We start from the raw sequence: 24,946 nt of genomic DNA on the forward strand, positions 1-24,946 counted from the left end.
ACTACTACTTAGTGTTACTCAAAGACAACATATTAGGAATAATCATTCTGTGTCTATAAAATGGTTACACACCGCTCAGAAGAGAACATAACAAACACTTCAGTCTTTGTGAGGCACAATAACTGCCAGTGATTTGCTTTTCATGGTTATATCCTCATTCCAGTTCTCACTTACTTGGCTGAGTCCATAAGGCTGGTGCATTACAGGCTAAAAGGTGGGATGGTTTGAACACTTCAGGAACAGATTGTTCCAGTCCTGCAGTATTTAACACTCCTCTCCACTTACTGCTATGTTTGCCATGACACAGTATGTTTTATTACTGTCTCATTCCTACCATTCCTGTTATTTAATGAACTTTAGCCTTCATCACCTGCAGAAATCCCTGGTCCAGACCATACCATTAGATCAAGATGATGGAACAATCACTTCAGTTTTGTTTCACCTGCCAAAGTATAAATTCAAAGGAAGATGGGATGTATTGTCAGCACTGTAACACACCAAGGATCTCCATGGAGCACAGAATTTCTCCCGACCTGCTCTAAATCTGTTTGCTTTCACTTTAGGATAACTAAAAGTTCCCTGAGAGTTAATACAGCACCTTCAGGTTATTAAATGGAACACACAGAACATTACATTATTATGCTGCACATGGCTAAGGAATTTTAGTATTCACAGGATTATGGTAATTAAGTCTTCCTTCACTTTGGGTGATGTGACACTTGCTTGACTATAATGTCACTCCACTTAAAGTCTGTGTAAACAACATTATCTTAGTCACTCTGCATTACATTTCCAACTGTGAGCAAAATTACAAGGTCAAAGTGGACAAGAATGTAGGTAATCCCAAGGAAACATCATGTAAATGACTCGCTCAAGGTTCAAGCTGGGTTTTCAAGGGTGGTAAAAGGCTTATGTACTACACTGATATTTTAGTCCTGTTTTATAGAAGGTATCACTGGCAAACTGCATTGCTGTTTGTAGGGACATTCAGCTGGTCAGGACACTGCAAACTTCTCTTTAAGGACTCTGCTGCCAAAGATATGCAAGGAGTAAAAGAGAACTGGTTTTGTACAAACCCTACATGAAACCAGCAGAATATTAATTAACTCTATAAGTGACAGATGCAAACAAAGAAATATATATTCCACTGTCATCATTAACTAACACAATAAAACCTCCATTAAACTGTCAGTCAGAGAGCTGGGAAAACATATTAACCTCACTGTTACGAACAATTTTTTTTAATTCACTTGTTGTGAAGTTGTTTTATCCATTTTGAATATCCAATAGGAAAGCATTTACACTCTTTTTTTGTTATTTCAACCATTTAACAGTCAAATGTGCAACTGAATTTCTTTTACCCCAACAACTACATGGTAAACTCCATGCACACAGACATGTTTCAGTGTCTGTTATATATACAAACACACATACACACACTAGTCTAGTTCTCAACCACCCAGGATTTAGTTGGGTTTTAACCTAAACCAAAGGACTGCACAGGTGAGCAAGCTGCACTCCTCCAATTAACAACCTACAAATCCATCAGCTCTCTGGGTTTGGAAAGCACCAGCTCACTCCTTTCCAGCACTATAAAACTCACTAAACAGCAAAAGTGTTGTTAGCATCTCCAAAATTGTTCAAACACTGTAAATCCACAAGCATTCAAGCCTAAATACTTGGAGACATAACAAAACCAGGATGGATTGGTTGGATTTAGCTATCCCTATCAGTAACAGGGCTTTAGGAATTCCTGGGAATTCCACCTGTGGAGAAATGGTACCCAGGGATGTGTCACTGATGTCCCAGATCCTTGGAAATGTCATTTCAGCCATTTCTATCTATAACAGTGGCTGTGGGAGATTTCACTACTGACAAAACTGAACTGTTTTACGTTCTCTCAGGTAGGAATTACATTCAGAAGTTCACTGACAAAAAACAGGCCTTTGCCAAAAAGCTACAGGAGTCAAATCTGCCCACTCCAGCTTTCAGCTTGTTACTGTCAGGGATGGAGCTGCCAGCAAGAGCCACGAGCCTGTCCTGGCTGACTCCTCGTGTCCTTCTTCCAAAAGTCAAATTACAATATAATCTGAGATAATCAACCCTTAATTTATAGGGTATAATCAACAGATACACCTGTGACAGATGAATACTAACAATTACAGGTAGAACAACACACAAAGAAATCTTTTTCCCTTCACACCACTTTCTAACACCCTGTGTAAGACACAAATATGTCCCTTATCTTTCTTCTTTGCAGCTGTTAACTAGGATTGCCCCACAGCTTTCCACTCTGAAAACATCACATTGAGTATTTCCCTGGCTGCTCCTGGAGACAGTTACAATGAGCCATCAGTGACAAAACTCCCTTTAGTGAATTCCTCAGCATGAGGTGCTTTGAAAGTAAGAAACAGGGACTGTGCCTTCCCATCAAACCTAAACTCAGAGTATAACTCAATCATGCCACTGATTATGTATCATGAATTATTTGTAGCTTTTTTACAGCTTGTAGCCACAGATAATGTCACACCCAGTGCTCAAAGTCATGATCCAAAACCTGTGACCACAGACAAAGTCAGGGAACGATGCTCAGCATGAAGGAAAAAAGGTGTTTCCCAAGAGAAATCATTTACAGATCTACAGCCAGAAAAGGATGTGCAGCAGATCTGCTCTGGGCATTAGTGTGCACTTCCACAGGAACTTACTGCTATGCTTGAAAAAAATGCAACTCTTAGATCCTTCTGCAATGGCACACCCAGGTATAGGAGGAGAGTAACATCATTTAAACTGCATTTCACAGAATTCAGTCATTTTAGCCCAGTCATAGGTGGTTATAACAAGCAGTTCATCTCATATTTGAAATATTTCAGTATTCCCCAATCACACTTGTTATTTATCTTGCATGTCAATGATACTTGTCACATTTATTATAACTTAATCTTACTACAGGATTTAATGGAAAAACAAATAAAAACTAAGTGCATATAATATTACTAATATAAACAGGCAAAATATCATCAAGATCAGTGGCTTGGTGTCTATTTTGGCAGGAGTTGAATTTGGCCTAATGACTTCTGGTTCTGATTTACTGAGGGTTCCCCATCATGTACGACTCTGTGACTTCTTCAGTATGTTTTCTTTGAAAAGTAAAGGTTTTCTGTATGAGATTGGAATTTAATTGTTTCCTTTTTAGACAAATATGCTTTTGGATGGATGCTGATGGAAAGGGCAATCAGATGTCAAAAGGGCAGCAGTACAGTGAGATTATGTGCCGAGGTCTAGGGCAGGACAGGCAAACAAGGGGGATCTCAGATCACTTGAGCAGATCCTTATAAATAAAATCTCAGATAACAGGCTTTATTTATTCTGCAAAAATGCCTATCGGTGGGTCAAATCAACCCCTGTTATGTTAACTACTTAAGTTACTTTCTTATTAACAAATATGCCTGATAGCATAACAGAATTCTCATCTGTGAGCATCTGGAATGCAAGGAGGGAAAAAAAGATAAGTTTCAGTAATTAGGAATGAGATATTCTGCATACAGAAGGAACGAACTGTCCTCTTGCCATTTGCAAGAGGAACAAATAAATAAACTGCAGTAAGAGAGAGCTTGTGTGGTAACAAGGAACAATGCCTAAATGATGTGGAGAATGGCCAAAGTCACTTTTCAATTTTTTAATAATTCTCTTATGCATTTTATTACAGTTCTGTCAGCAACAGCACTACATTCACTTTGTTTTCACATATCCTTGAAAATACCTTTATGCAACACTTACCTGATGCAATACTCGCTACAAAGAATTGTATTGTAATTAATCTGAGTTCAGTTTTTAATTGGCAAGTGTCACCCAGTGCTAAGTCCTGTCTCTTGGTGCAGGAAGCTCTAATGGAGACACCCCCATTCTCCTGCAACAGGATTACAACCCACAACTTTTATCTTGTGAGAATATATGTTATTTTAGCCCTTTAATGTCAAGTGACCATGTGTGACAAGCTGCCTCTTCCCAAGGACCCCCAGCAATTCCACTTTTCTCTCCTCCTGCCTTTTAGGAGGCATTCTGTACTGACTGAGATGCATTTAGCCATGATCCCACACCCCACCAGAGCACCTTACCCCGAGATTTTCACATCACTTATTCCAAACATCTGGGGAGAAGGGGTAAATTTGAGCACTTAGCAGGAAAACCTCATATAATCCCAGACCAGCACAATGAGCTGCTACCTACCCAAAGCTGGATTTGTTATCTCCCATGGCAGGCACACAACATACCATCTTCATGGGATTCAAAGCACACAGTGCCCAAATTCCCTCTGAGTCACTGAGAGCAGGTATTGCAAAATCCTACATAACACGGGATTGAAATTAATTTTTAGACTTTTTTTAGTCTAAATAACACCATTTTTGAAACCAGAAAGTTCTGCAAAACATTCTCATTTAAACATATTGGGGAGCACATTTCAGAGGTACTTGAAGAAAAATGGTTATTTTAGTCCTTTACTCCATTAAGTAAAAATTTCCCACCTTTTTTTTTAGCTCCCCCAAAGAGCTTCTGTTCTAAAAGAAGAGAAAATAGAAAGAAACCAGGAAAATATTAAAAGTTTGAAGTGGTCCAATGTTTAAATAACAGTTTACAAACTACCTTTCTCAGCACACTGTAACACTGAGCTGCATCTCCTCTGTACTAATGCTGTGTAAATTATTCAGGGACTACATTCTGCAAATGCATCTGTGCAAGTCCAACTGTGAGTCAGCTCTGTCTGTCTGACTCTTCCACGTGTAGAACATCCCCAGAGGTCACCTAATGAAAGTGATGCTGAGCAAGAATCACTGCTGGACACATTGGTTTTAATGGAAAAGTTTTCTGGGTTAGAATAATCCTTTTTAGTATTTTTCACCTCACGCATTTCTGATGCAAGCCAATTCTGATGCAAGACTGTTAAACTCTCTTTTTCACTACTTTACAATTTCTGGTCCTCAAAAATATTAGAAAAAATATTTCTTTGTGTGTGTGTGTGTTGGAAGACACGGGACAGTGAGATTTGTGCTTGTCCTTCACCCTCCTTTGGCACAGAGTTTCTCAGGTCACCTATCCAGCACATAAAATACAAAGTATGATCCTGTTTTGCTTGCACAGAGACTTTTAAATGCACTTTAGGAGCAAAATATCAAGTAACTGTGCTCAGAAAGAAGAGAGAGTATGAACTTTTATAAATCCATTTCATTATGTGCAACACCAGTTTACTGAAAAAACAAAGAAAGAAAATGAGGAGTGTAAGGAGGTCAAGAGGATTGACTGGAAGCCTGTGGGTCAGAGAACACGGTCAGAGATCTCCAAAGATTTAAATACTAAAATGATAGTAAATCTGCAAGTTATTCTCCATCATAGAACATTACAGCAATTACCAATGCCTTTCAAAAAAGACAATAAAAAATATTGTATTCTTAGGATAATGTCATTTTTCCGGCCTTCCTGAATCTAAAACTACACCGAGCAAATTTAACTTCAAAGATCATAAGCAAAGCTGAGAGCAAGAGTTCCCAGGGAGTGAAACAGCATCACTCACTCAGGGGAGCCAAATAAAAATCCACATTCATTATTCAGGCTGTTACACAAATCAATTGGGATCTTTAGGCAGACAGAGTGTGATCCTGCTGGACAAGGTTTAACCACGGTGTTGCATTTACTGGCTTTGTTTTCAAGCAGTCTGTGAGTGATCACAAATTTCTCCCTGTCTCTCTCAGGAGCAGATTTCATGGCCCCAAGTATGTGATAATATGAGGAACAAACTGGCCAATAACCCAAGCTCAGCTTTCTTCCCTTCATGTCCCATGACATGAAATGGGCTGCAAGGAAGTGTTTCTAAGCAGCTTAATGTCATTTCCAGAACACTGTATAACCATCCCACAGGTCTGACCAGTGATGGACCGTGTTTACTGACTGTCCTGCACATCTGAACAACCCTTGGAAACCCACTTCCACTCTCAAAATCCTCAACTAAACCCTGTGGATTGCCATGTTAAAAACACACAAAAAAGTGCTTTCCTTAAACTCTCCTCCCAGCCATAAAACCAGTCGTACATTTGGTTGAAACAACATTTCTTTTCTGAATTTCAACCTTCCTCTCCTCAAGAAGAATACAGGAACCAAAAGAATTCTGAGCTACAAACATTTCCACTTCTTTTTATTTTTTTTGGAATTGCTGCAGTTTGCCTTCACCATGTTATAAAGAGCTTAAACATGTTCTGCCTTTTCCTCAGGTTACTTTGGTCTTCTCCTCAAAGGAGAAACACATCCATGAGCTGCATTTTTACTTCTGTCTGTAGTATGTCCTACAGCTTCTGATAACCAAAAGTTGCAAATGTACTCCTGCCAAAAAGCCAAAATTGATGTGAAAGGATGCAAATAATGCTTCCAGACAGCCTGTAAAGGCTTCAAAAAGCTTAATGATTTTCTCAGATGTGCTGTAACAACAAAGAATCTCATGGTTCAGTGTCAAATGTCTGCTAGAAGCCAATGTTCATCACAACTAGACTGACTTGTTCATCACAGATTGCATCAATAATTGTTTCAGTGTGTGAATGTGATCAATGTCGTCTCATCAAGGATAAATCAAGCTCTGTATTTTCTAACGGGAATTCAGCATTCCCATGGATCCTGCTCAACAGTAACAGTCAATCAATGCACGAGCTCCAGTGACCAAACATCTTTCTCAAAATGGTAGTTATTTAGAAAAACGCAACAACAAAAACATCCCAACGTTCTTGGCATAAAAAGTTTAAAAAACGTGACTCTGAACATTGAAAGAGGCAAATAAAGTGACTGTTCAGCACTGGATCACCTCAGAACTGCATTTAGAGCTGCCTAATTTAAACTCAATTAACAAGGTTAAATTATTATATCTAAACAGTGATGTCAGTGGGAAAAACTCCATTAGATCAGGAGTACAAGAGACAACATTTATCAAACATAAAGGGAAATACCAAGTCTATTCACTTAATTTCCCAGAAAAGTAACTCCATTTCTGCAAGTTAATGGCAAACTTCAGAAGATTCACTTCTTTTTTGGTGTCACTGGCTGAGCAAAGTCAACCAACATGAGAGGCTACACTGCTGCTGCTCATCTCCCCTTACTGGGTTCTTCTTTTCAACAACCACTTCAAAACCATGGTTCTGGGGTGAGCTGTCACAGACACAAACACAGACAGACACAGACACAAAATCTGGGTATTCTACCACAAATATTGTTCTCTTTGGGAAATCCCAAAATATTTTTACATGTGAAAACCTTAAGAGTTCAAACTCCCAAACCTGAACCCTTAAATTATAAACATAAGGCCGTAAACACGTCTTATTTTCTTGAGTATATTTGTTTTCAAAGATTCAAGCACCCTTGATTTTAATCTCTGCAATGACTAAATAAAGCTAAAATATTATATAATTAGAGAAAACATTGAATAGGATAATTTTAAAATCTCATCTTAAAAACAATCTCAAAGCCTGTTTATGCCTGTAATGAGTTTTAAATTAAATGCTGTATTTTGGTAATTCCAGCCCAGTTTTAGGATACAATAGTGCAGCACAGCTTCCCCCACATTTGGTTCCTTTCCCACTGCTATTTCAGAGGGAAAGCTCTGCCAGCAGACAGATCCAGCCATGGTGTGTGAAGAACTTCTGCTGAGGAGGTAATGGTGGGAGATCCAGTCATTCAGTGGGTTGTGGAACCTCTCCCTGCTTTGGGAACCTTGAGGAGCCAATCCTGAAAGGTTTCCTGAGAAGTTATACCATGGTCTCTGCCAAAGACCACAAGACAATTTATTTATGAGCACAGACCAACCACCACAGAAAGCTTTGCAACAGCCATGAGCCTCTGCATCAGTCTCAAGATACCAATGGCATCCACTTCACCCTCTGTCCTTGTCCTTTCATGTCCCCCTGGAAGGAAAACACCCATGTTCCTGCTCTTACCATGTGTAAACAATACCCTCGAGGTCCCCTGGCACGGTTTTGGTCCATCCCCAGTGTTTGTGCTCTCTTCAAAAAGACTGAAGAGTCCTTGCAACCCCCTCCAGCAATGATCAGTAAGACTGGCTGAATACCTGAGAGCAATTTCAGGCTTTTTCAGATGGTTTTTTCCCCCATATTCATTTAACAACACATTTTTGTATTTTCCCAGTTCAGGTCAGACAATGTTAACAGTGAAAAGGAAGCCTGGTTTCTTTGTGGGAATGGCAAAATGAGCAGGCACACAGAGGTTGCTCAGTTCCTTCCCTCTCAGCTGACATATACTCTTCCTTTTATAATAATTTCTGATATGAAAGAAATAGAGTTATATATTGATATATAATTCAGGAGATTTTATATTTTCCAATTAAATGCCTTTCAACCTTTGCTCTTTAAAGGTTATAGAAATTCATGATTTTAGCCTCTCCTCAGAGTTCCTATCTTTAGTCATAAGGTCAATCAAATTCCCCTTTTCAAATGTTACATCTTTAAAGAGTATGGTAACCAGAACAAAAACAATATCCTAAGTGAGGTCAGAAGATTTCCTAACCTTTACATATATTCCTTACATTCTTATTCCATCACAGGCCATCCTACCCCTTCTCCTTTCTTCCTCTCTCTCTGTCTCATGTGTGTTTTCAGCTCTTTTACTGACAATCTCTATAGTTTAAAATTATAAGTAGATCCAATCCCCTTCAGCTCTTTTGGGGCTGCTATTTTGCTGTAACAACTTGCAGAAGAATTTCCAGGCCCTTTCCTTCCCCTGTAAATAGTGCTGATGAAATACCACTCTGTTTGATGGTTCAAAGCTATCTGAAGTTTACTTTTAGAAGGGATTAAACTAAAACGAACTCAATAAACTTGCATGAGTTACACTGGCAATTATTTCCAAGTTGTATATATCAAATTCAGGTTTTTGAAAGAGCCACGTTTATTAAAACACAACCTGAACCAGGAAAACTTGACCATTCATTTAAAGAAATTCAATCAAGAAACCAATTTTAAAAAAACAAACCACTATTGCTCCAAACAGTCCCTCCTATATCACTGGTGTCTAAATTTCTAATCTGGTTAACATATTTTGCTGTCAGGGTTAAGATAAACCATCTGGACAATTCTGCTACAAATTCCTTCTTGGCTAAATGTAGTTTTTATTGTAATTTGCCTCATTTCCTCCTAATATAACAACAGAATGTTGCTGTGTGGACACACTCCAGTGACCTGACAGACCCTCCCAGCAACTCCAAAATGTCTCACAACATACTCTTTCTTGACTTCAACATCACCATTTTCTTCTTATTTATCTTCTTAGAAAAATGTGATATGGGAACCAGCTGCTACAAAATGCCAATTCCATCAATGTCCTGGAATTGGTAAGGAATTGTTTTTTAGTTTATTCATTTTAGAAAACTGTCAGCTGGCTTTTCAGCCCCCACATCAGAGTAAGTGGGGGCTCCCCGAGTTTTACTTCTCTTACTGTACCTCTCCAGAGTCTCTTCTCTGTTACAGCAATTCAGAAATACTCTGTGACCCAGTGACTTCACCTAACACTGTAAATTCATTTTTTATTCCCATATTTGACCACACCAGCATTTACCTCTGTCTGAGCAGCCACTCAAAACAAATATTCTCACAGCACCAACAGCTCCACAGATACAAAGAAACAGCCCATCTTTATTCAAAAGACTCTTTGGCCACTTCTTGTTTCCATTACTTAATCACTGAAATTGTTCTTTATGGTGTCACTGCTGTCTGAATTTTGTTCTTCCCATCCCAGCACACAGAATTCAGCAAGTTTAATGCACAGGGAACATGAGAAGTGCTGAGTGTTTGGGAATCACTCCCTTCTGCCGGGTTTAAGGCAGCCCAATTAACATCAGACACAGGGTCATGCAAAGACAATACAGATGGTGGGACACTGAGTCTTTCCCAAAAATAAATGTATCAATAAATCAAATCTTTTTAAATCTCATTAGTTGGTTGTTTTGCTGTGAATTTGTTTTCTGCCTTTCCAAACTGTATTAAAACCAAATTCCCAGATCAAGGTAGGGAAAAGAAATTAAGAAAAGAAAAAAGCTCTGCTCTTTCCATTTAGATGTTTGACTAACTAGAGACTGAAATTCACCTTTTCCCCCTAATTGCTAGGCAAATCAAATTTCCTTCTAAAATGCAAATTCACTCCATAATATAAAAATGAACACACAGAGGCAGAAAGGTTTACATGTCAAATGGCAATTTTCCTAAATGGCTCACACTTTAACTTGTTTTCTTTTTTCATATCTTAGCCATGACAAAAGATTTAATGGCCATCATTACTCAGATGTTTTGTCAGCATACCATGATGAATGCACTCTTCCTGGGTGTTATTCAGAGTTACCTCACCAGATTTCTCTTCTGTGTTACATTAACAACACCCCTCATACTTAACAATTTGATCTATCACACATTTGACTAATGTTACCCATTAGAGTTCTGTGCAAAGACTTCTTGATTCAGGGAAAGGTAGTTATTAAAATTAAATATATCCTTGCCTCTAAAAAATGTATTTTCTTAATTACTAATATACATTAAATAGGAACAATCCATTAGGACAGGTAGATATCTCAGGACAGGCAGATATCCCATATGTTGTCCGTGCAACTAAGTGTAAGGAGAACGTAGCATCCATTAATGATAACCCTTCTACCTGACCTGTGGAGGTGGTGTTACCTCCTCTCAAAACTCAGGATTGGAAGAAAGGAGACAAGAAGGAGGAAGGAAAGAGGAGGAAATGCCAAAATCCTGCTCAGCCCCAGGACACCGTGAGTGCCCAAGGAGCGGTGGCAGGATCGGGTCCCAGGAGGCAGATGACACACCTGGCAAAGCTTTAGCTCCTCCTGTCTCCCAGATCCCACCAGACACACATAAATATCCACAAGGTCAGACTGTAAGGGATTGTACCCCAGGAAAGCTCAAAAACTGGATACATATAAATTGGAACATGAAGGATCAGAGGTGCTCACTCAGGGCAGAACAGCCCAGTAGGAGCACTGAAAACCACACATCTTTACACTTCAGAACCCAGGACCTGCACCATTTCTCTTTAAAACAGTCATTTTTGCTTAAAAACTTAAACTACCAATAGGTATTAGAACATGCTTTGGACACTCATTCCACTAATGATTGACTTTTCAAGTAACTCCCAGCTGACTGTGGGAAATCAATATGGATTTTTAATGGCACCTATACATCTTGCTGCATTTGACAGACCTTGCAAACAAATACAAACAATCTTCAAGAAACAGTTTTGTTTGATTACAAAGTATGTGAAGAAGACAAATAATGACTACCCAGACACCTCCACCATTCTGCACTTTACTCACTTGGAAGCACTGACAAGACCAATGAATTATTCAAATTTTTTTTACCATTTTTGTTTTAGTTTTAGAGAACTTAAATGATGGATCTACAAATAAGCTGTTCATTCTGGTTCAAAAGATTATTGAATGTTTTATTTATAATTTTTTCCATCAGTGTTTGTACTCATGAGTTTTTTCCAAGGGGTCTTCAGAACTTAGTACGTATTAGTTGAACTGAACCTGCATAAAACTGTTTGAAATAATACATCAAAATGTACATTATTTAGAAGAAAGCATCTTTCATACTTTGCTGTAATATCATAATATCTTTACATGGAACTACTTTGAGCAGAGGGTTCTTAGCTTGAGTTGAATACCTCTCTGAAAAAACACCTTTAATTGTAGGTTACATTTTACTTGCAAAACAAGCAATAAAAAACAAGATGAAAATGTAGTGTTAGCAGTCCCTAGAAAACCCCTCAATACACTATTTATTTTATATTATCTGTAATTAAAGATTATAGCATAGAAGCACCGACCACCTATGTTTCCTCCTGTCCTGTTCACAGTGTTTATTTTCCCTTTCTGTCCTACGGGAATTGTTTGCACAATTAAATCTCACCAAGATCAGCACAAATTGTTTCCACAAATGCCAAAAGCTAGAAATGAGAGTTGATAAAAACCAGTTCGTTGTATCTGGAAAAAATGTTCCACTTTTCACATACAGGTGAGGGCCTCAGGCATTCCATGTGACTGCAAACAGGGCACAGACAATGTCCTGCTCTCATGGAGAAAGGACCAAAGCTGGCAAAATCACACCTATTTCAGACCATCACTGAATGACGTAAATTCCATAAATATTTTAAGTATTAATGTTATTGTTAGATTACAGACAAAACTAGAGACACCAGATTTTGACTGTATTTGCTTAGAGCATTATCTATGGTTTGCTCATTGAAGTGTCCCTATTCCAGTTCTAAAAGCACAGGAATTATTCAGGACTTGAAATCTAGCAGGCAGAGCCCATTTTTACTGACAATCTTTACAGAGACATGAATCCTTTCTGGCTCACCCTCTGAAAGCAATCAATGGCATGGGACAAAAATGCACATTTTAGGGGAGAATGAATCCTTTCACCTTTTTCTTAGGAACCACAATGCAGAGTCCTGCAGCAGCAAGGGAGGCATCTCCAAAGGGGGGCAGTTAAGGAACGACACAACGACTGAAGCTGCAGCACAAGAAAACTCTGCCTACATTTTTATTATCCGGGTCAGCCTGAAGAGGGGGGAAAAACTCACTCTCTGCCACACTCCAATGTATGTGACAAACTGGATTAATTCCCACATGTCAACATCCATTTCAAACCCCACCTCGAAGCCAGAAGTCCATTTCCAGAAGCAGACAGCTGTCTGTAACCACATCCCAGCAAAACCCCCCTGTCATACACCCCCCCAGTCCTGCAACCACAAAGCCACTTCAGAGGAAAAAAATCTGGGTAAAGTTCTGTCAGAAGGAAAAAAGGGGAAAAAAACCCAAACAAAAAATAACTTGTGAAATACCATTTCTTGCTTTCAGAATTTGTACCAATGTCACATCACTGCTTAGCACGAACAAAAATATTTATCCTGGGAACTGCAAACACATGAATGCATTTTAGGACGACTTCCTTTTACAGACCCTGAGCTTATTTCTGGCCTGTATTATTTCTGGGGAAGAATTTGCTTTCTGTACAGTGAAAAAAGTTGGGTGTAAAATAACCAAATAACCCAATAAACCCACTTGCTCACGAGGTTCAGACCTACAGTGCCTTTGCACCACAAACCCTCTCCAGGGCGTCTGCAATACTCTCTCTAGGAATGGGGTGCAGCTCCCAAGTAGGGACTAAGGGGAGAGGTCTTTTTTTAAGAATTCTCATTCCTAACCTCTCCATAAAGATTCCAGAAACAAGGCAGCATTTATTGGTCTGCAGGGATCAGCACTGAGAGGAAGACGATGAGCAGTGTCTCCCTCTCCTCAGTGAATGCAAACACTATTTAGGGGCAAATCGAGGAGCACTCGCTGTATTTCAATAAAATCAAATGCAGTGGTTCCCACAATGAAGGATTTGATGTGATTTCTCCCCAGGGCAGAGCTGTGCCCAGGAGAGCCTGCAGTGCAGCTCCCGCACTGATCCCGAGCTCCATTCCCTGCCTGAATTCCCTGCCGGGGCCTATCGGCCATTCATCCACCCGCAGTTCATTTGGAACTAAACTTAGCACAGGAAAAGGACACTTCAAAGCAACTATACAGAGTATTGTGAAACACTTCAAGAGGTTTAGGGCATTCAAGGAAGAATCATTCGAACCTACTAAAGAGAAACATCATTGACCCAAACGCGCTTTGTTCAGCTGTCACTGGTTTTGTCAACTGTGCGAGCTCAACAAATACAAGAAATTGTATTTATCTCCTCTGCCCTTTTCCCATTTCCATAGTGTCTGACGGGCTTGTAATTAACAGCCTCACTGAGACTCAGCTCCTGAAATTAAGCAGCAGAAAATGAAGAGAAGTGAGGAGTTTGTTTGAAAGAGAAATACCTACGCGAAACACAGCGAGGTTTACACAGCTTAGGGCAGACTTGTTGCAATCTAAAAAAATACTACAACCATGAAATCTATGATGAGAATGCTCTGTATGAAAACCACCACAGGATTAAGTTCAAGAAAGGAATTTCTCATGCAAACTTTGCACTCTAATCTGAACTTTTACTGTAAGCATTCACTTTCAGTTCAATTATATTTCAGGGGATATTTAGCCAGATACTCTGGAAAATTTGACTTGCTCTTGTCTACTTTAGGAATTAGAAGGGACCAGAGATCACAGCTGTCTGGAACAAGATTATGTTTGTAAAGTACAAAAATATTAAAGATGGGAATACTTTTAAAACAAACAAACATAAAAATCTCAAAGCAAACACAGATATCTTTCATCTTATTAAGAAAACACATGACTATTTCCTTTTTCATTCTGTAGAAAAGAGTCTTATTCAATGGTATTAAAAAACCCTGACAATTTCTGATAGGCTTTCCTCTTCCACATGCATTTCTAACCAGTTCTGTTAAGTGTACATTGTGCAGCAAAGAATAAATGATGCAGTAGTAAAATAAAATGCACCGATTCCTGCACGGCGAGTTCTTGAAAGAATTCCAAGATTAAAGGAACATAAAAAATGAATTACCCTTTTTCACCTCTCCTGAGAGTAATCCTCCAGGTCAGCTTTGAGGTACATCTGAAACAAATGGTAAACTGTTTGGTAAACAGAAGGATTTTTCAGCAGCCCTTTTTGAAGGAATCATGGGAAAGTTTAGATCTAATCATAGCATAAAGATGAGTTCAAACTAAGGTTGGATCTTTTTTACACATCCTGCCTATGAAGCACACTGCATGGAAAATCCAGGGGCTCCAAGGGATCCATTCGTATCAGTGACCTACTGTCTCTGCTTTTACTTTTAGAAAGCACTTTGTTTTTTTTAGGAACAACTTTTAACATGCTACTTATAATTTTGTATCTCAAATTAGTCCCAGTAAGACAGACACTGGCATCTCACTCCACATCACTTCAGCAAAGGGATAGAAAGAAAGAAGTTGAAAGTCCCAGAAAGTAACTGAAGTTTTTATGGTTTCCAGGAGTTTGGTCTCCAGTTTGTGCTGAGGGGTCTGTGCTGTCCCAAACCCAGGCAGGGAGGAGGCAGATGGTGATCCCAAAGCACTGACAAAACACTTTCAAATGCATCTCATCCTTATTCCCTTGATGCCCAGTTTACACTGAAATGTGCTGCTTACACACTTAGTGAAGAGGTTTTCCCTGAATCCTACAAACACAAGGATTGGGAATTCTCAGGACTTAAAAACAGGCAGAGCTTGGACGCAACCCCCTGTGCTGAGCTGGTGTGAAACAAACCCAGAGAGAAGCTCCCTTTTTTTATCCCCTTATTAACATGAGCGATGGGATCCTCCAGGAGCAGCGGCCGCGCCGCTGACAGAACCATCCCACCTTTGCTTAAAACAAAACCACCCAACTCTCTCAGCTGCAGAAACAGCATTTGTATTTCTCTGAAAAGGGATGGCGAGTCTTTAATTATTAAACCAATTGCATTTAGCAGATGGTCAAAGAAAAGTACTTTTAAAAAGTTGCCCAGAGGGTTATAAAAACGAACAAGCTCCAACAGCTGCCAGCTGGTGCGTGAAATCAATAATGAGAAAACGAGTCCGACTGTATCTTTGTGCTCATTGTCTGGCCCCAGCCAGCGAGGACAAGGGACAGTCACAGCCTGGCTGAATGGATTACGGGGATCTAATTAGGGGAAGACAAACATCTGAAGTTGGGCTGTAAGGCAGGAGCCCGCCTGGACGCAGGGATGGCCCGGGAGAGGTTGGGATGAGCCCCAGTTTGAATTCACCCACGGCCTCATCCAGCACCTGGTTCAGTGGCCTGGGAAAAGCCACGTTAGGCAAACACATGGAATGTTTTACTGATTTTCTACAACCGATATAAACCCTAAAAAAGTAATGAAAATGCACAAAATGACGTTATAACGTTAGGTGAAAGCTTTTCCATATTTAAAAGCGTGGCTGAGGATATAAACTAAAGTTTCAGTCTCCCGAGAGCAGCAACCTGGTTATCACTGATTTTTGGCACTTCAGACTTTGTGTTCAAATTAGAATTTTTTAAACCATGGGCCTCTCATCAGCTTTGAAACAATACTGCATTTCTACAACAACATGACAAAACTTCAAACAAAAACTCAGAGGAAAAATAAACATTACTAAACATTGCTAAAAATTTAGCGTAAAAATAAACATTTAGAGGTAAAAATCTGATCAATTCTAAATTTTGTTTTATTTAAATCATCTCAAAAAATAAAAACTTACCATAGGAACCTAACTCCCTTGTACATAAAAACAACAGACAATTTATTGGCTGAATACCTCATTCCACAGCCAAAATCTTTCCCTAAATGAGCCAAAACCATCAGTTTAGTTCAGCAACCCTTAGGGCTGGGGTTTGGGTTGGTTTCTTTTTGTTTGGGGTGGTGATTGAGGGGGTTTGTAGTGGTTTTTTTAAGGTTCACCTTGGAGAATGATGGGTTATTTGAAGAAGAAGGAGGTAGAAGAGGGAAACAGTCACACACAAAAGTAAACAAAACAGGACTGAGAAAAGCACCTTAAGTAGAATTTCAGCTGCAGTAGCTGTGTGCTTAAAACAGAGAAACACCTCTCAGTTAAAGAGTGTATCAAATCCCAGCATCTTACTGACTTGTCACAGTGGTTTTTCCAATGAAGATCCATTGATAAAAAGACAGAAAAGCAGATTAAGAAAGGCAGAATAAATTATTAATTGCTGCTCAAGACAGCCAAGATAACTCAACACAAAAGCATTCCAAATGTTATTTTTAGCATATAAATAGTACACTGTGTTTTAACTTACATCAGCTGCTTTCTTTATCAGATTGTTATCTGAAGATGGAAACAGCACACGTCGCCTCAGCTCCATCAGCTGCTGCCCTGGGAGAGTTTATCTCGGGGAGAAAACAGTGCCTGTGCTGGAACTCAGCTGCTTTTCCAGTTACTCTGGGCAGGACATATTGAAAACTTTTCTGGTGCACACAAAGTCCCTGGTCCGTATTTAATGCATGGAAGTGACACTTCCTGGGGACATCCGGACACGGACCACGCAATTCCAGCAGCCCGCTTGGTTTCTGCTGCTTTTTGCAAATGAAACACTGGTTTTAGTCCCACTCCCAGTGACAGACAGGCACAAACCAGCCACACTGTGGGCAGAGTGGTTGTGTCTGCATGAACTGAGTAAATATGATGAACAATTATATCCATTCTGACACAGATTTGATGAAAAAGAAGAGAGGGTGGCTTCCTGGATGTGCCTGGACCTGGATTTTCACTGCCACACCGTTTTGGCTTGTGTTTTTAAATAAAAACCCCTGGATTTGTAAACAAGGTTTATTTTCAGAAGCTCAATTTACCTTCTGTTATCACATAAATTCTGTATCAATAAAGTGCCACCGTCATTTTTCTTTTGTGCTGCTCAGCAAGGCTTCCATTCAATCACACCATATATAAAATGTAGATTGCTGGCAGTGAGCATTAATTCTGGCTGTTCATTTATTTAGGAATCCTGAAGCAGGCTCCTGAAACATTGCTTACAGCAGGACTGTAAACTAAAAGGCACTGGAATAATAAAGATAAGGCTGTCCCATTTAGAAAGGGAAATTTCTACATTCTTGGGTAAACAGAGAGCTCTCATAAATCGAGCAGTGCCTTTTAGTGCTGTCACTGGGACTGGAGTCTCCGTGGCCCATTGTGTTCCCTAAGAAACTTACTTAAAATATTTACTGTAGAATTGTTTTTAGTGAGAATGACGAACAAATTTAACTTTTTTTTAACAAAATATTTTGTTGAAAGTACGCTTTTCATGAAGTTCCTTTTAATATCTGGATAAACACACGAGTGTTAAGAATCGTGGCTTTCAGGCTCTGTATTTGTATGTGTGTACAGAGACTACAAAGACACACAGATGTGGGTCTTATTTGTACTCTGAAACTATGAAATTTATAGGAATCACTCTATTTTAATCAAATTCTGCACTGTTTACCTCCCCATACCATTCTAGTGACAGAGTCACACAATGTTTTGCCCTTGGTGAGACCAACTACCAGTCCTGGTTAAAAACTGTGATTAGTTATGCTTGTTCTTCTTTATTTGCATATCCCAAAAAATGTTTAGAGTAAAGCTTCAAAGCACAGTACCATGATGTGAAACACTGAATGCACAAGACTAATCTCTGAAAAATGCTATTATCTAAACCATTTTACTGACTACTATTATGTTTTTTCTTAACCTATAATAAACACTTCCATAAATACATTCTTTTTAACCAGGTATTCAAGCTGCTAATTTTGCTAAAAAACCCACATTAAAATAATCTTAAAGCATGTGTATAACTTGAGATGTGGTCATCTTTTCCTCTTCTACTTTTATTAGACAAAAATATGCACTCTGTGCAAAAACATTTTGTTAAGATATAGGAATTTTCAGCTTTAATAACACAAATTATGTTTAGCACAGCTAAATAAAGGTATTTAAAAGTCACTGGCCATTTAGGTTGTTTTACAGCATAAACTGGTGTTTTCAAAGTGAATTAAAATGAAGTTTTCTAAATGATTTTTTAAAAATCATATAATTATAATTATTATACATTAAAGAGTCTCAAGAGTTAGTTATGGCATAACGTGTTATGATTGTCATGGGGAAATGGTAAAAAGACACTGACATGTGATGATTTTAATTCCTTTTCAGCACCATTCACAGAAAGGAATTTATGTAAGAATAACCTGCTCTGTAACGAACAAAACAACTCTTCTGCACTGTAATTATAAAAATACAAACAGCCTGGCATGAACACAGTGACCTCGCTCACCTTCAGTCCAACAGCAGCCACCCCCTGCCTCATCTCTTGAAGATAAATGCAGGCAATTACAGAAATACATGGTGAGTACCAGCCAAAATCCAGGCAAAAAGCAGCAAAAGGTAAAGCTAAAAAATCAGGCATGTTTATCAAAAAAAAAACCTAAAACTTTTCACAAGTTGTAATTATGAAATATTTATCCTTGAAGTGTTGTAATTTGAGAAATTCCGGGATTATCAGCACCAAATCGAACACATTAAAGTGCAGTTTAAGTACCTGAACCCCGTCCCCCAGCAGAAGGGCTCAGATAAAAGGACCCTCAGGAGATTGGGGGTAACAATCATGCCTCTGGCAGATGGAAATTTTAGGATGCTGGGATAAAAGAAAAATTTTTCAACCTAATTATTCTCTCTCACACAGTAAGTATTGGGGCCCACTGTGGTACACCCAAAAATTTGCCTTTAGTCAAGGCCAAACCTCTCCAAGGAGTCCAAAAAAGTTCAAAAGGTGGGAAACTGAGGTGGGCTTTTGAGAAGCACCTGCTGCTGTACTAACTCTTTTCTTTATAAGGCAAGAACAATATTATATACTGCCTCTGGTTTCAGCAGGAGCAATGGGTTTTCTTTGGAAAATCCAAGCCTATCTCTGGTGATTTTTGACTAAATCCTGCATCAACAAGCAAAGACCACTGTCAAAAATGGCACCTCCAAGTTCTCCACGGTTTCACCTCAAAGAAACCAACTCACTGGTATTGATGGTTATTTTTTAAATGTTACATTTCTTTCAATCAGTGAATTTCGAAAAGGAATTACTGCCTTTCGAGGGCAGGTCCAGAGCTAAGAGAATGTTATTTTGTTCTTCGGGAAGGAATTTCAAAGAAGGCAGGAGCTAAAACCAGGAAGGCCAAGAAGAGTAACAAAAATACTGGTAACAATCACCCCTGTGTTACTGATCTCCTTTCACTGGGCCATGCAGGAGGCAGCGACAACTGCACCAGGTTGGGCTTCACCATCAGTGATTTACACTGTAATTCAAAACCTTTCTAAAACTGGGGGTTCTTGCAGGTCTCACAAGAGGCAATTTGCCTGAGGTTTCATACAGGATCTTTTAAACTGATCTTCGTATGTTATTAGTTCATAATCCCGAAATTCAAGTACCTGGCTTGCTTTTCAAGGTTTTTTGATCACGGTGACGTGCACAGTACAGCTCTACTGAAAACTGGCCTGTCAGGCCTTTCAGGCAAATTATGACACCAAAACCAGTGAATGCAGGTCAGTGTTCCAGGATGAATCAGTACACTCAGAAAACAAACTTAAAATTTCAGCTGAAGGTTTCTACAGCTCACAATGGCTTTGCTGCAGCACTAAATGAGATCCCCACTACCCCTTTTCCCTATCCAGCTATTTCAGGTGTTCTCAAACTCAGGGGTATTTCCTTCATAGAGATGCTCTACACATATATTCACATTATTTACATCTGTTTATAGTTTAATAGTTTCTAATCATTTGTTGTTGATCAGAATCCAACACATAAATGTACGGACCTGCTCCCATTAATGAGAATCTTTTCTTAATAGTGACTCCAGTAGGCAGAACAACAGACAGAAAGACCAAATTCCTCTACTATGATGTCAATCATCTCCCTTTCCTCTCACCTTCTTCAAAAATCAAGGTCTGTGCCAGTGTAGCATTTTACTTTCTCTTAAATCATGCTCAGATTAAGTGCAAGTAATTTCTACGTATTTTACTGATTTCTCTTAAAAACAAGTATCCAATCAGTAGAAAGTGGAACTTGGGTGGCAGTGGAATATAAATTTTAAGTCCTGTGTCTTGTAAAAAGCAACCCATGTACCTTTACCTCTAAGTGAAATTAAGTTTCCAGGTGTACCTGGGTTACCTACACTGCACTGCCATTAAACACCTGTGAAAGGAGGGCAAACTGCAATTCAAAATACGGATTTCTACCAACCAGGGTCCAGTTTCTGATTCTGTGATTTTATGCATAATTCTGTTCTTCATGCAGTGTCTTTCTCATCATCCAGTACAAGTGAAAACCACAATGAAATACTGCAAAATTCATTTTAGAGCAGCAGCATCCCACTGTACAGCAGGAAAAGGGGTAACACACCAATGTCCTCCTGTGATTACACTGCTTCAATGCCCAGTTAAATAATTTAAAAATTGATGAAAGATCTATCCCTGTCTTGGACTGTTTTCAAAACTGGACATTAATGAGACTTGATTGACTTGGCAAATATTCCTGCCTGCAAGGGGAATAGCTGTAACTGAGGGCTAAACCAAATGGATCAGGAGTTTCAGGTAGGAATCCAGACTTATGTAAGTTATAAAAAAACCACTTGTGGACTTATGACCACATCTCACTTTCTGACTTCTTGGAACCTGTATTACTTTGTAATTTGCTCAGTAAAAACCACGACCTTTCACCCTGCTACTGCAAGAACTCTTTAAGAATCCACGCTTAAACAATAAGCATTATATTAATCCTGGATACTCCTCCAGAGGAGAGTTGTTTCTTCTGTACTTTCAGATCCATTAAACTGAGGGGAGGCAGCCAAGAGCCCTTCTGAACCCACGGGTCTCCCATGTACCTCTGAGCTGTAAATATTTTCCATGCTCAGGGTTCAAGCAGCAGCAATCCTTAACAAAAAACTGCATTCCCGACCGCATCCTAATGGGATCTCCCAACTTGGTTGCTGCTGGGCTATCAGCACATGAAAGTCCCATAACAAGAACTGGAACAACATGATGGGTTGCCATTGTCCTTGAAAGCTGCCTCCTCCTCCGTCCCCTTTGTGAGCAGGGCGCTCACACAGCCCCGCTCCATCCCGCCTGCATTCACAGCTCACCAATACTCATATGCAGCAAGGTCAGAAATTTTTTTTTTTAACATTCTTTGATTAATGCTGAGAGCTGCAGCATGTTTAGACAGGGTCGTGACCCCAGGCATCCATTTAATCAAATTTCTCTGCTGCTTGTCCCAGTGGAGCCATCGCAACAAGAAACTCTCTCAATGAAAAAAAAAAAGGGAAAAGAAAAAGAAAAGGAAAAAAATGCACACTTCACATCTCACATTGTTTACATGCTGTTAAGTAATTATTTCACTCTTCGACCCCCACTGGCCATCAACAGACAAGTCACCTCCTTGGAGATTCTGAAAAGCTTATTCAGCTGGATATAATTCATTTTGTCTCTTCCCTTCATTGTGGAGCTAACTGCTTAGCTTAAAGACTTCTTTGTGAATACTTAAGTACATGGTGTCCATGCTAATGATCTCGCTAATTATAAGCGTATTTATCATATACAAAGTGTTCTCAGCTCCTCTTTCCCAAAGCCATCCTACTCCAGCTCCACCATCCCGCAGTTTCTCACCACCTATTTACCCAAACACTCCCATGTCCACGCTGCACTGCCACGAAATCCTGCCATTACCTGAGTGACCCAGCAAGTTGCTCAATATTTGCTCAGGAGTTTTCAATAACACACTGATCTTTTATGCAGCTCTTCTCCAGGGCAAAGTGCAGAAATGAGCCAGGCAGGTAATAAAGAATTAGTTTGCCTTTATCTAATGGCTCCATCAGTCAGAGTAATAGAGTTGGAGAAAATGGTCACCTCTTCACCCGGGTCTTCTTAATTGCTACCCTAGGATGCAAAAGTAGGGGCAAGAAAAAAGTTTATTTCTAATTGCAGTTCAGGAATTAAAGGTGAATGACTTGAAAGCCAAGGAAAAGCATCCAATGTCCTCATCTTAGAACTCAAAACTGACTGGAGATGGCATTGCAACCACCAAACTGAGTCCGGGGGAAAAAAAGGAAGGGGGGAGCAGTCTCAGTTTGGGGCGAAAAAAAGGGTTTATTTTACATTCTGGTTTCTTTTTTTGTGTGTCTTCCTCCTTCCAGACAGAAAACTATTCACATTAACTGGTAGAGTTATGTATGAGAAAGCTGGTGACATGATCTGTCCTGCTGATGATTTGTACACCCTCAGTGTACTCCAAGGATCAGACTTTTCACACTATCACCAAAGCCGTCCACTAAATAAAGGACTCCTTGGACCAAACAGGACAGGGAGAAAGAGAAATTAAACCAACAAAATAAGAAAGTGAAACTACAAGGAGATACTGGAAGATCAGATCAGATGGAAAGGAATCTGAGTAACAAGGATAAAATAAATCACAAGTAAAGCAATGGATAATGATAACTGAAATTCTACCTCATCTAAAGCCGACTCGTGCACACAGCACATGACAGAAACAACCAGTTTTTGACAGAAAGAAGCAGTTTCTCACCTACAATGGAACAGAATTCTCTAATCTGTAGATATTTGTATCAGCAGTACAACATCATGTCCTCTGTATGTTTCTAGATAAACATTCCTGAGTAAGGTTCATTTCTTCCCCATATTAAATGAGAACGTTTAAAGCAAATGTCAAATTTATTAACTGAAAGCAAATTCCACAATTAAAATCAAAACACACACTTATAAAGCCTTCAAAACTGTACAAAAAAAGCAACTGGGAGGAAAAAGAAGTAAAATATCACTGAATGTCTATACATGCATCTGACCTTTGATTTCTTCAGAGCTTACAAAAATCTCCTCATTAAAATTTGGGTGAAGCTTTCTGTTTATCTGCCTTTGACAGGCCCCCTCTTACAAAACATTCCGAGCACTCTTGCAATGTCCCTGCTAACTGCTCGCTGGGCTTGTGAAATGGAACAACTGCAATAACAGGGCTGGGCAAAACCAGCAAAACATCACCTTTTAAAAAATAAAAATAAAAAAACAATAAGGAAACTCATCACACCTGAAATGTGAAGAGCACTGTGCCCCTGAAGTGGGGCTGGAATGACCCACAGGCAGAGCAGGATCAGGCCGTGGCTCACGGGAAGCACCCGGCAGCAATGCCCGTTTATCTGCCACATTCCTCTGGGAACCACTGTACCCATGGAAAACAAAACCAAACCCCACAGCACAACAGGCCACTGAACCAGACTGCAGCTGCTACAGCAAATGCTTCTGGCTGGGGCTCAATACAATGAACCACTGAAACATGAGGCTCAGGATGTGCCCGTGTTCCAGGTGGATCTCCTTCCACACACTTCAGTGTCATTGGGAATATGGAATGGCAGTATTCCCAGTCAGGAATTCCCAGTTAGGGGTGGCTCTCTTTTGTAGTCCATGACATCCCTTATGGTGGACTGTGACACTACACATGGGCTCTCACCAACTTGAGGCTGAACTAACACCTGAAAACTCCAAATTCCTTTGGGTGCAGACCCAAGGAAGTCCTTCATCTCCATGGATGTTGGTGCAGGTGGAGCCCAACACCTGTGAGAGCAGGAGTTGAGGCCATGGAAAACTCTCATGATGACCATGACCAGCCCAGTGTATTTAACAATTCAGCCTCACAACAGCATCTAAAAACATCATCCTATCTCCTGAGTGAAGTCCCTTCAGACACAAATAAATCTCAGGAGATTCAACACATTCCTCTACTTCCAAGACTCTCCTGACTCCTGAAATTTTCTATTTCTCTATGTACACACTTGTAGATATCGCTGCACTGCTGCATTTCTTTTGAATCCAAATTATCTTTCAAAAAAGGGACCTTTCACAGTTAAGTTTTGTTGGAATAGGAAATTGTCACTGATACAAAGTAAATTTAGGAATAACGGATAATTTAAAAATAAAAACTTTCCCCTTAATCTCACGAATTGTCCATTACTAAAGAGAAACATTCTCAACTGAATTAATTATTTGATATTCATCACTATCTCTGAAGAATAACTGACAAGAACAGTAAAATAATAATTGTATTGAGTAAACTGTACTTGAATTGTTGAAATATATGACTCATGCAGATTAATAAATTAATGAAACATTAGTTTTAACTTTTATTTTCTGTGCATTCTAAAATTTGTTGAGCTAAATATTATATTATGGAATTTCTCAGTTAACATAATACTTACAACTCATGTAACTGTTCAACATTAAATTCTCTTGTTTTTACGATATTATCTAATGCAAAAAATGAAGTATAGGTTAAACCCTTCCAAGAAACTTATTTTGAAGTCATGAAAAATATGTCAATTCTCCCTCTGCAAGTTCACCTAAACACAATCAAATCAT

At 39.3% G+C, this 24,946-nt stretch overlaps 1 protein-coding gene across 3 annotated transcripts in view; it reads right to left on the minus strand.

The window, feature by feature from the left end:
* DACH2 (dachshund family transcription factor 2) overlaps positions 1–24,946 on the minus strand; it is a 212,554-nt gene that overhangs the window by 169,591 nt on the left and 18,017 nt on the right. The window contains exon 1 of one of the 3 annotated variants that reach the window (XM_018070868.1): positions 14,556–14,602. The exons of the other annotated variants lie outside the window; for them this stretch is intronic. The gene's annotated coding sequence lies outside the window, so the exon portion shown is untranslated. Of the gene's footprint in view, positions 1–14,555; positions 14,603–24,946 lie in introns of those variants that run through there. 3 annotated transcript variants of the gene reach the window in all.

This window comes from Manacus vitellinus, unplaced genomic scaffold (genome assembly GCF_001715985.3).
Source record: "Manacus vitellinus isolate BGI_N305 unplaced genomic scaffold, ASM171598v3 scaffold_95_pilon, whole genome shotgun sequence".
Lineage (NCBI taxonomy): Eukaryota > Metazoa > Chordata > Aves > Passeriformes > Pipridae > Manacus > Manacus vitellinus.